Below are 8,444 nucleotides of genomic sequence, written 5' to 3' on the forward strand. Positions count from 1 at the left end.
TTTACATGCTACGACATCACTAATGCAATATCGTTGGGGTCACGCAATTTGTGACGCACATCCGGCCGCATTAGCGATGTCGTTGCGTGTGACATCTATGAGCAATTTTGAATCGTCGCAAAAACGTTCAAAATCGCTCATCGGTGACATGGGGGTCCCTTCTCAAATATCGCTGCTGCAGTGTGTACGATGTAGTTCGTCGCTCCTGCGGCAGCACATATCTCTCCGTGTGACGCCGCAGGAACGAAGAACCTCACCTTACCTGCCGCCGCCCGCAATCCGGAAGGAAGGAGGTGGGTGGGATGTTACGTCCCGCTCATCTCCGCCCCTCCGCTTTGATTAGGCGGCCGCTTAGTGACGCCGCATGGACCGCCCCCTTAGAAAGGAGGCGGTTGGCCGGTCACAGCGACGTCGCAGGGCAGGTAAGTACTGTGACGGGTCCGGGCGATGTTGTGCGCCATGGGCAGCGATTTGCCCGTGTCCCACAACCGATGGGGCAAGGTACCCACGTTAGCGATATCGGTACCGATATCGCAGCATGTAAAGTGGCCTTAACTGTTGCACAAATAACCTTGCTCTCAAGAGCAAAAACATAGGGTGCCCTTATGGGCTTTCCATATCGTGTATCAGGAGCCAAACTTAGGCCTATCAAACAAAATTTGGCCTGGGCTCTGACATATTCCCCAGGAGTAGACCAGGAAAAAGAAAAATGCCTGTTCAAAAGAGAAACAGAAAAATAAAACAAAGAGAATAAAAAAAGAAAAAATTTAGGAAAAAATTCAGGTAAATTCTCAGTGTAGAGAAAAGAAAAAAAAAAGGAGAAAAAACAGAAAACCAAGATCTCCAAGAAATCCAGGAAAGGGGTCCATGTCCAAGTCCCGATATTGTATGGGGTCCATGCCATAAGTGACCCCCGGCTTCTTCTTCTTCTTCCCAAAGAGGGGCCTTACTCTTCTCAGTCTGTTTATCCAAATGCCGAATCCCAAAGAACTCTTCTGTAAAGGATCAATTAGCAGAGTTCAATTCCGGTTTTTCAATCTCTGTTCCTGGCGGCTTAAACACTTTCTCTACATGCAGAATTCATGCTTTGGACCAATCCTCCGCGATTTGTTGTGGTAGTGGGTTTCTTTCCAGGCCTTCCCTGGCTGTAGAGGGTCCACTGTAGAGGGCTGTCCACTTCTTGCAGAGTCGTAAGGCTTGTTCCGGGCTGCTTGCCACATGCTTGTGCCCATCTTTAGTTATTATGAGCTTTACTGGGAAACCCTATTTGTATGGGATGTTGTGTTCCCTTAGTATCCCTGTGCATGATGAGAATGCCTTTCTGCGTGTTAAAGTGAATGCCGATAAGTCTCCATATATGGATATATCTTTAAAACGATCAGGCAGAGATGGCGGTTTTCGAGCTGCCTCCATCACTTTTTCTTTGATGTGGAAGAAATGTATTCTAACTATTACATCTCTGGGTATTGAGGCTGGGAGATGCTTAGGCTTAGGAAGCCTGTGGGCTCTGTCCAGAACCAGATCCATCTGCGTAGAGTCCGGCATCAGGCATGAGAAATAATCAGTGAGAAATTCTTTGAGAGTATCTATTTTAACCGTCTCTGAAATACCTCTCAGTCTGACGTTGTGGCGGCGTGATCTGTCCTCCATATCCGCTATTTTGAGCTTTAGTGCGTCTACCTCTTCATCTATAGACACAACTGAATCCACCACCTCATTGTGCGCCGTTGTGAGCTCCGCCATCTTATCTTCTATGTGAGACGTGCGTTCTCCTATGGCATTAATGTCCCTTTGCATAGATCTAAGCATATTTTGCATATCTTTTTTAAATGTGGACATTATTTCAGACATAAGCTGTCTCATAGTATGCTCATTGAGTGGCTCTGCAGCTGTAACATTTGTATTGCGATGCCTGTACTCTGTAGTGCTGCTGGTATCTTTCAGGCCTCTTCCAGGAGAGGAAGCCTGGGACTGGATTACCGGGTCCTCCCCCTGGTCCCTCTCCTCCTGGCCCGTGTGCTTATACTTTTTAACATAATGTATTCACTATTGTGCCTCTTTCTCATCACATATCCCTCACCTGCTGTGCACAGCATTTCACAGCTGATTATCTGTTTTCTTTGTGTCCAGCACGTTTGACAGTGTATACATGAGGAAGGTCATATAGACCGAAACATCAATGATATTGATATTATACAATATACCAATTAAAAAAATCATCTTTCTTTCACTACAATATTGAGTGCCGGAGTCTTCTTTCTATATGAATACAGAGTTGGACCCTTTCTGAGCCCCAATCATAACCCCAGGAGTGCCATACACCTATATATTTGAAATCACTGGGAAGGGCACAGACATCACTGGGGGGGGAGGCACAGACATCACTGGGGGGGAGGCACAGACATCACTGGGGGGGGAGGCACAGACATCACTGGGGGGGGAGGCACAGACATCACTGTGTCGAGTACAGACATCACTGTGTCGAGTACAGACATCACTGTGTGGAGCACAGACATCACTGTGTGGAGCACAGACATCACTGTGTGGAGCACAGACATCACTGTGTGGAGCACAGACATCACAGAGTGGAGCACAGACATCACAGAGTGGAGCACAGACATCACAGAGTGGAGCACAGACATCACTGGGGGGGGGAGGCACAGACATCACTGGGGGGGAGGCACAGACATCACTGGGGGGGGAGGCACAGACATCACTGGGGGGGAGGCACAGACATCACTGGGAGGGAGGCACAGACATCACTGGGGGGGAGGCACAGACATCACTGTGTCGAGCACAGACATCACTGTGTGGAGCACAGACATCACTGTGTGGAGCACAGACATCACTGGGGGAGGCACAGACATCACTGGGGGGGAGGCACAGACATCACTGGGGGGGAGGCACAGACATCACTGGGGGGGAGGCACAGACATCACTGGGGGGGAGGCACAGACATCACTAGGGGGAGGCACAGACATCACTGGGGGGAGGCACAGACATCACTGGGGGGGCACAGACATCAATGGGGGGAGGCACAGACATCAATGGGGGGGGGGGAGGCACAGACATCACTGGAAGGGAGGCACTGGCATCACTGGGGGGAGGACAAGACATCACTGGGGGGAGGCACAGACATGACTGGGGGGAGCACAGTCATCACTGAAGGGAGGCACAGACATCACTGGGGGGCTGCACAAAGCACTTGCGGAGCCCTGACATCAATGGGGGGGCACACAAAGCTGGGGGGGGATACTCAGCATTGGGGGGCACAGAGCACTGAGGGTTGCACGCAACTCTGAGGGGGCGTGGTACACAGAACTAGAGGGGCAGGCCACAAAGCACTGGACAGGGCACACAGCAGCAGAGGGTGGGCGATGGACACACAGCAGCGCCGGACTCACAGCACCAAAGAGCAGGCAGCGGAGAGTGGGCACACAACCGGAGGGCAGAGGGTGGGCACAGACCGCTGGAAGTTATGAAGCTGCTGTGGGATGGAATCGCATAGCACTAAACCCGCCCACAAAGTAAGTCGTGAGCAAGCTGGCACTGACAACGGGAGAACCCACTTGTATGTATGCGCATGTGGGGATTTAAAGGGCCAGTGGCCTGCAAGACTGCAGTGGCGGCTTGAACACTGCTGCCCCCCCCCCCCGCAATCTGCCCGGGGGTCGCAGAAAGTCATGGCGAGACGCATACTTCCCGCGGGCCTGATGTTCCCCACCCCTGAGGTAAACACTGCCTACTTTTCAGATTAAATATATAAAATTCATAGTATATGGCTTCAGGATGTGATTCATAGATTAAGAAGAACAAAGCTACTTATAACGTGTGTCCAATCGACCTGTATAAGCAGAGACCCTTATTCCAGCGATGGGTCACTTACTTGGCTGCTTGCTGAAGTTTTGATAAAAATCAGTTTTATCTGCTTAAGATCTACCAGTTCTCAAAATGCTCGTGTATAACCCCACCCACACCACTGATTGGCAGCTGTGTACAATGGGCTTTGACAGAAAGCTGCCAATCAGGGGTGGGGTGGGGTCATACAGAGCTTATGGAGAAAGAGAATACATGGCAGCAGGTTTACTAGTTCTCTAGTGATAATTCCCTAGCGGTAATACAGTGTTTTTTATCAAAACTACAGAAAGCAGCCCAGTAAGTGACACACCATTGGAATCAGAGTCCCTGTCTTTATATTATTCTGACGTTTAATTATGAGTTAAACACTTAGTGACAGAACCCCATTAATTCCGAAAATCCCAGCAGAGGTATCATACATGTTACTTGCTCTTCACCGACTCGGAGTTAAGCCAAGTATGTGAGACTTTTCAAAGTTTGTGTGACCTTTCTTGCTATAAAAGTGTGATGAATTGGGACCGGAGTGTCTTAATAACTTCCACATATCTAGGTGTCACGGGTGACAGACAGTCATGTGGTTTCTTGCCATCAATGCTCACAGCGTCCGTACAGAATGCATTCCTGCTGGATTTATCTCTCTCCCTTTTGGACCCAGCAGGAGCTCGACTTCCACCCACCTGTTGATTATCAGTATTCCCATTCCTTCCTTTGGATTGTGCTGGTGATATTTTCAGTTCTTTCCAACCGAGGTTGCAAGCAGATGGCTTGTTCTCCTCTGTGGTGTTGTTGCTGAAAGCTCTGCTGAACTCCTTCCTGACACATTAATGATAAGTAGATCATGCATTTCCTCGTCTCCTGTCCCCCTTGTGTCTTCTATAGTTCTTTAGTGGGGTTGACAAAGAGCGCATCCCATCTGTTCCCTATTTAGGGCCCAGCATTAGGGATACCTAGGGTCAGGTATCCGGCTTGGCGCATAGGTGCAGAACCTATTTCGGGTAATGAGGGACCTCAGGGACCAGCAGTAGGTTTAGTCAGGGGTCATCATCTTCCTAGACACAGGGTTTCCCTTCCATTCCCTTCCTCCGTGCGCTTGGTACTTCCCCGTACCTAGCGTGACACTAGGATGCAGTGTGATTAAATTCTCCCCTCCCTATTTTTGTGTGAAATGTCTACAGCTCTGCCTCAACTCCAGAGGTTCTGAGGCAAAATCATCACATCTAAACAACAGAAAGACAGGCATGAAGAATATATATTTACAAGTATTTATTAACAAAACAACAAGTTTTGAAATGCAATTATATACAATGTGATTTACTTCAATACTAACTCTTCAAAATTCACTGCTCCTCACTCCCATAATCGCGTCTACCTCTGAGCACTGAAGCCGGCATCGAGGGGTGGGTAGAATTGTGTGTGGGGAGCAGTGAATATTCATCCTCTTTAATAGCATGCACACATGATCACCCAGCCGCCAACTTAATGCTGCAGCTGGGTGATCACGCGTGTCTGCTATTAGAGAATGAATATTCACTACTCCCCAAGTCCATAATTCCGGGTGTGGGGAGCAGTGGATATTCCGGTAGCTGATGTCTGCGTGTAACTGCAGGTGCATGGCAGTGACGTCATGCGATGCGCCACTTACACACTGAATTCACTTGCCGTCAAAGACGAGACCGCACACTGGGGAGCAGAGGGATGATGAGTATAATCATTTTTTTATGTCTGAAGCGTGATGAGGGACATATATGCCAGGATGACGGCAGAAGCAGACACATCAGTGGTGAAACCTGCAGCCCAAGAAGTAAGGGGGCCCATTTTCACATGTAAATACCAAGATGGGGATCATATATACGAGGATAAAAGATATATTCCAGAATGGGCCCAGGATGGGGATCATATACACCAGGATGAGGCCATGATGAAGGCCATATATACCATGATGATTGCCATATATACCAGGATGGGGATCATATATACCAGGATGAGCCCAAGATAAGGGCCATATATACTAGGATGCAAGCCATATACACCAGGATAGGACAAATATAGGGAACATATTTACCAGGAAGAACAACATATACATCAGAATGATAGACATATATAACTGAAAGTGTACAAGAATGGGGGACATTAGTACAGAATTGGGGGATATTGCCCCCATCACAGTGTTAGCAGCAGATTCCCCCCTATAAGTGCGTAATGACTACATTTTTTTGCTACAATATTTTTCCCTATTTTCCTCCACTAAAACCTAGGTACGACTTATGGTCATAATAATACAGTAAGTTTAAAAAGAAAGAAAATGGTGCTTTCCCTGACCAATTCTTAGTGGAGCAATTGATTTTTGGATAAAACCCATTGAATCACGGTACATCATGATGGTTTCTCCTATGTGACTCATCTGACAACAGGACCGGATTAATGATGAAAACGGGTAATTCCACATCAAGTGGACCAGTTTTAAAAATCGTCCCCACTCGACCTTCTCCGATTTTGCTGAAAATTTATAAGGATGTACATGCATGTTTGAAAAGAGGTGCTGTAAATTTTTAGTGCCAGATCTCAAATACATTGGGCACTGTTGACCTTTCACTGGAGGGTCCACCAAGCCTGCGGTTTCAGCTAAGAGGATTTTGCAAACTTTGGCACATAGCCATTAGAGTTCTATACTGGCTATGATGCTGAAATTTGGCATACTAGCTCAACTTTTGCTGCTAAACGCGATACAATTATTACCGGCTATGACAAAACAATATTTCGGCCGAAATTTTGTGTCAAAGTAGCTTGTAAAACGTGTTGCATAAAACTTATGCCTAACTTTGCCCATATATAACTCAAGACCAAAAACCAATAGTAACTGCTGCTTTGCCCTGTACACCAAACATCTACATGACTTTGCATTGCTGCAATATCACGGTCAAAGCATATGTATTTGTGAAAATATTCACACCCACATATGATGACAAACTTTAAAAAAACGAATTTTACCTATTTTTAGGTCAAATTTCTCAAAAAGGGTACCCCTAAAATATATTAATTCTGATATCATTAGAAATAGCACATTTTTCTCTACAAGGATCATTGTTTTTTTTTGGAGTCTCTCAGTTTAAGAAAAGAAAAATGTCACTGAACATGGTGTTATTTATTAATACGCAATGAATGGTAACTGCACTATTCAAACCCTTGCGTTGGTCCATGGTGGTTATACTGTAACGGGGTACCAGGGGTGCCTCGGGGGTTGTAGTCGTGGCCCCATTTTCTATCAGGCTTACCCCCGGCTCCGCCGTCACTTTTGGGACAGGAGATGACTTGGTGGGGTAGAGTGTGGTGGTGCAGATGTTGCCGTCAGAGATACAAACACTTGATAGACGTGGATCAATTGAACCAGCAGGCATGTTTATTGTACACTTCTTCAGGACAGAGGCAAACAACATCAGATGACTTCACGGCTTCAGCTAAGGAAAATCTGTTCTGAACGTCTCCTCCAGTGGGGATGTGCCCGGCTACTCCACTTCACCTAGGCTCCCACTCCGGCTAACACAGACTGGACCCACACCAATACTGCTTCACCCTTGAGGACACTTCTTCTCTTCTTTTCCTTCACTTTCCTGTTCACCCAGCTCCCACACTCTGCCCCTTCTGCTTCTTCTCTCCCGTCCTGTACTCAACTGCCTCCTGGCTCTAACTTTTTCCTAAACAACTCCTTTTCTCCCTCCCCTTTCTGCTGCCGGCTCCTCCTTTCCTCTGCCCTGTTTCTATAGGGACAGCCGTCCCACCCGGCCACTAGGGGAACCCACTAAAACATTAAAACATTTTTATTAAATAACATCAGTACTAACAACTTTCAGGGGGAAAACTGCGCTTCCTTGTAAGGGGTCTGCCCACCCCTTACATTCCTCCCCTCTTTCTGCCTTAGCCTCCCGGCAAGGCTCGCACCTGTAAAACACAATTTAGCAGCAAGGCAAACTTTGATAAAACTTTAAAACTTTCTTGAACAGAGACAACCACTGAGCGTCCAAGTTCTGCGCCCGGAGTCCCGGTCTTTGTAGGCAGTGTGCCCGGAGGCCTTCAGCAGGCACTCCCGGTCTTTGCTGGTCTTCTGCCCGGAGGCTTTCACAGCACTCCCGGTCTTGGTAGGTAGGAGCACAAACAGTAAAGTCTCCGTTAACAACACAGAGGGAGCCCCTTGCTCAGTCCGGCATCAGGCTCCTTCCGGGCTCGGTAACTTAAACATGGTTGCAAACTGTACAACTTTTCCGGCTCTTTCAACAATGCCGGTACTCAACACGAACATGTCCATTTCCTCCGGTCATTACGGGTCACACGGGATGGTAAGCACGCTGCCATTCGGCCCGCTGAGCCCTCACATAATCGGAAAGGGACTGACCTGGCAAGCGGCGCAGCCTCCGGAACGGTTCGTAGTTGACTGGTGGTTCTGGCGCCTCTGTCTCCGGTTTTGCCTCTTCAACCCCCGACGGGGGTGACGGGGTCGCTGAACGGGACGGCTGGGGACTACCCACGACGATCACCGGGTGTGTGACCAGACTCTGGTGAATTGCCAACACCGCCGGTGTCCCCTTTTCTGA

This window comes from Anomaloglossus baeobatrachus, chromosome 5 (assembly GCF_048569485.1).
Source record: "Anomaloglossus baeobatrachus isolate aAnoBae1 chromosome 5, aAnoBae1.hap1, whole genome shotgun sequence".
NCBI classification, from domain to species: Eukaryota; Metazoa; Chordata; class Amphibia; order Anura; family Aromobatidae; genus Anomaloglossus; species Anomaloglossus baeobatrachus.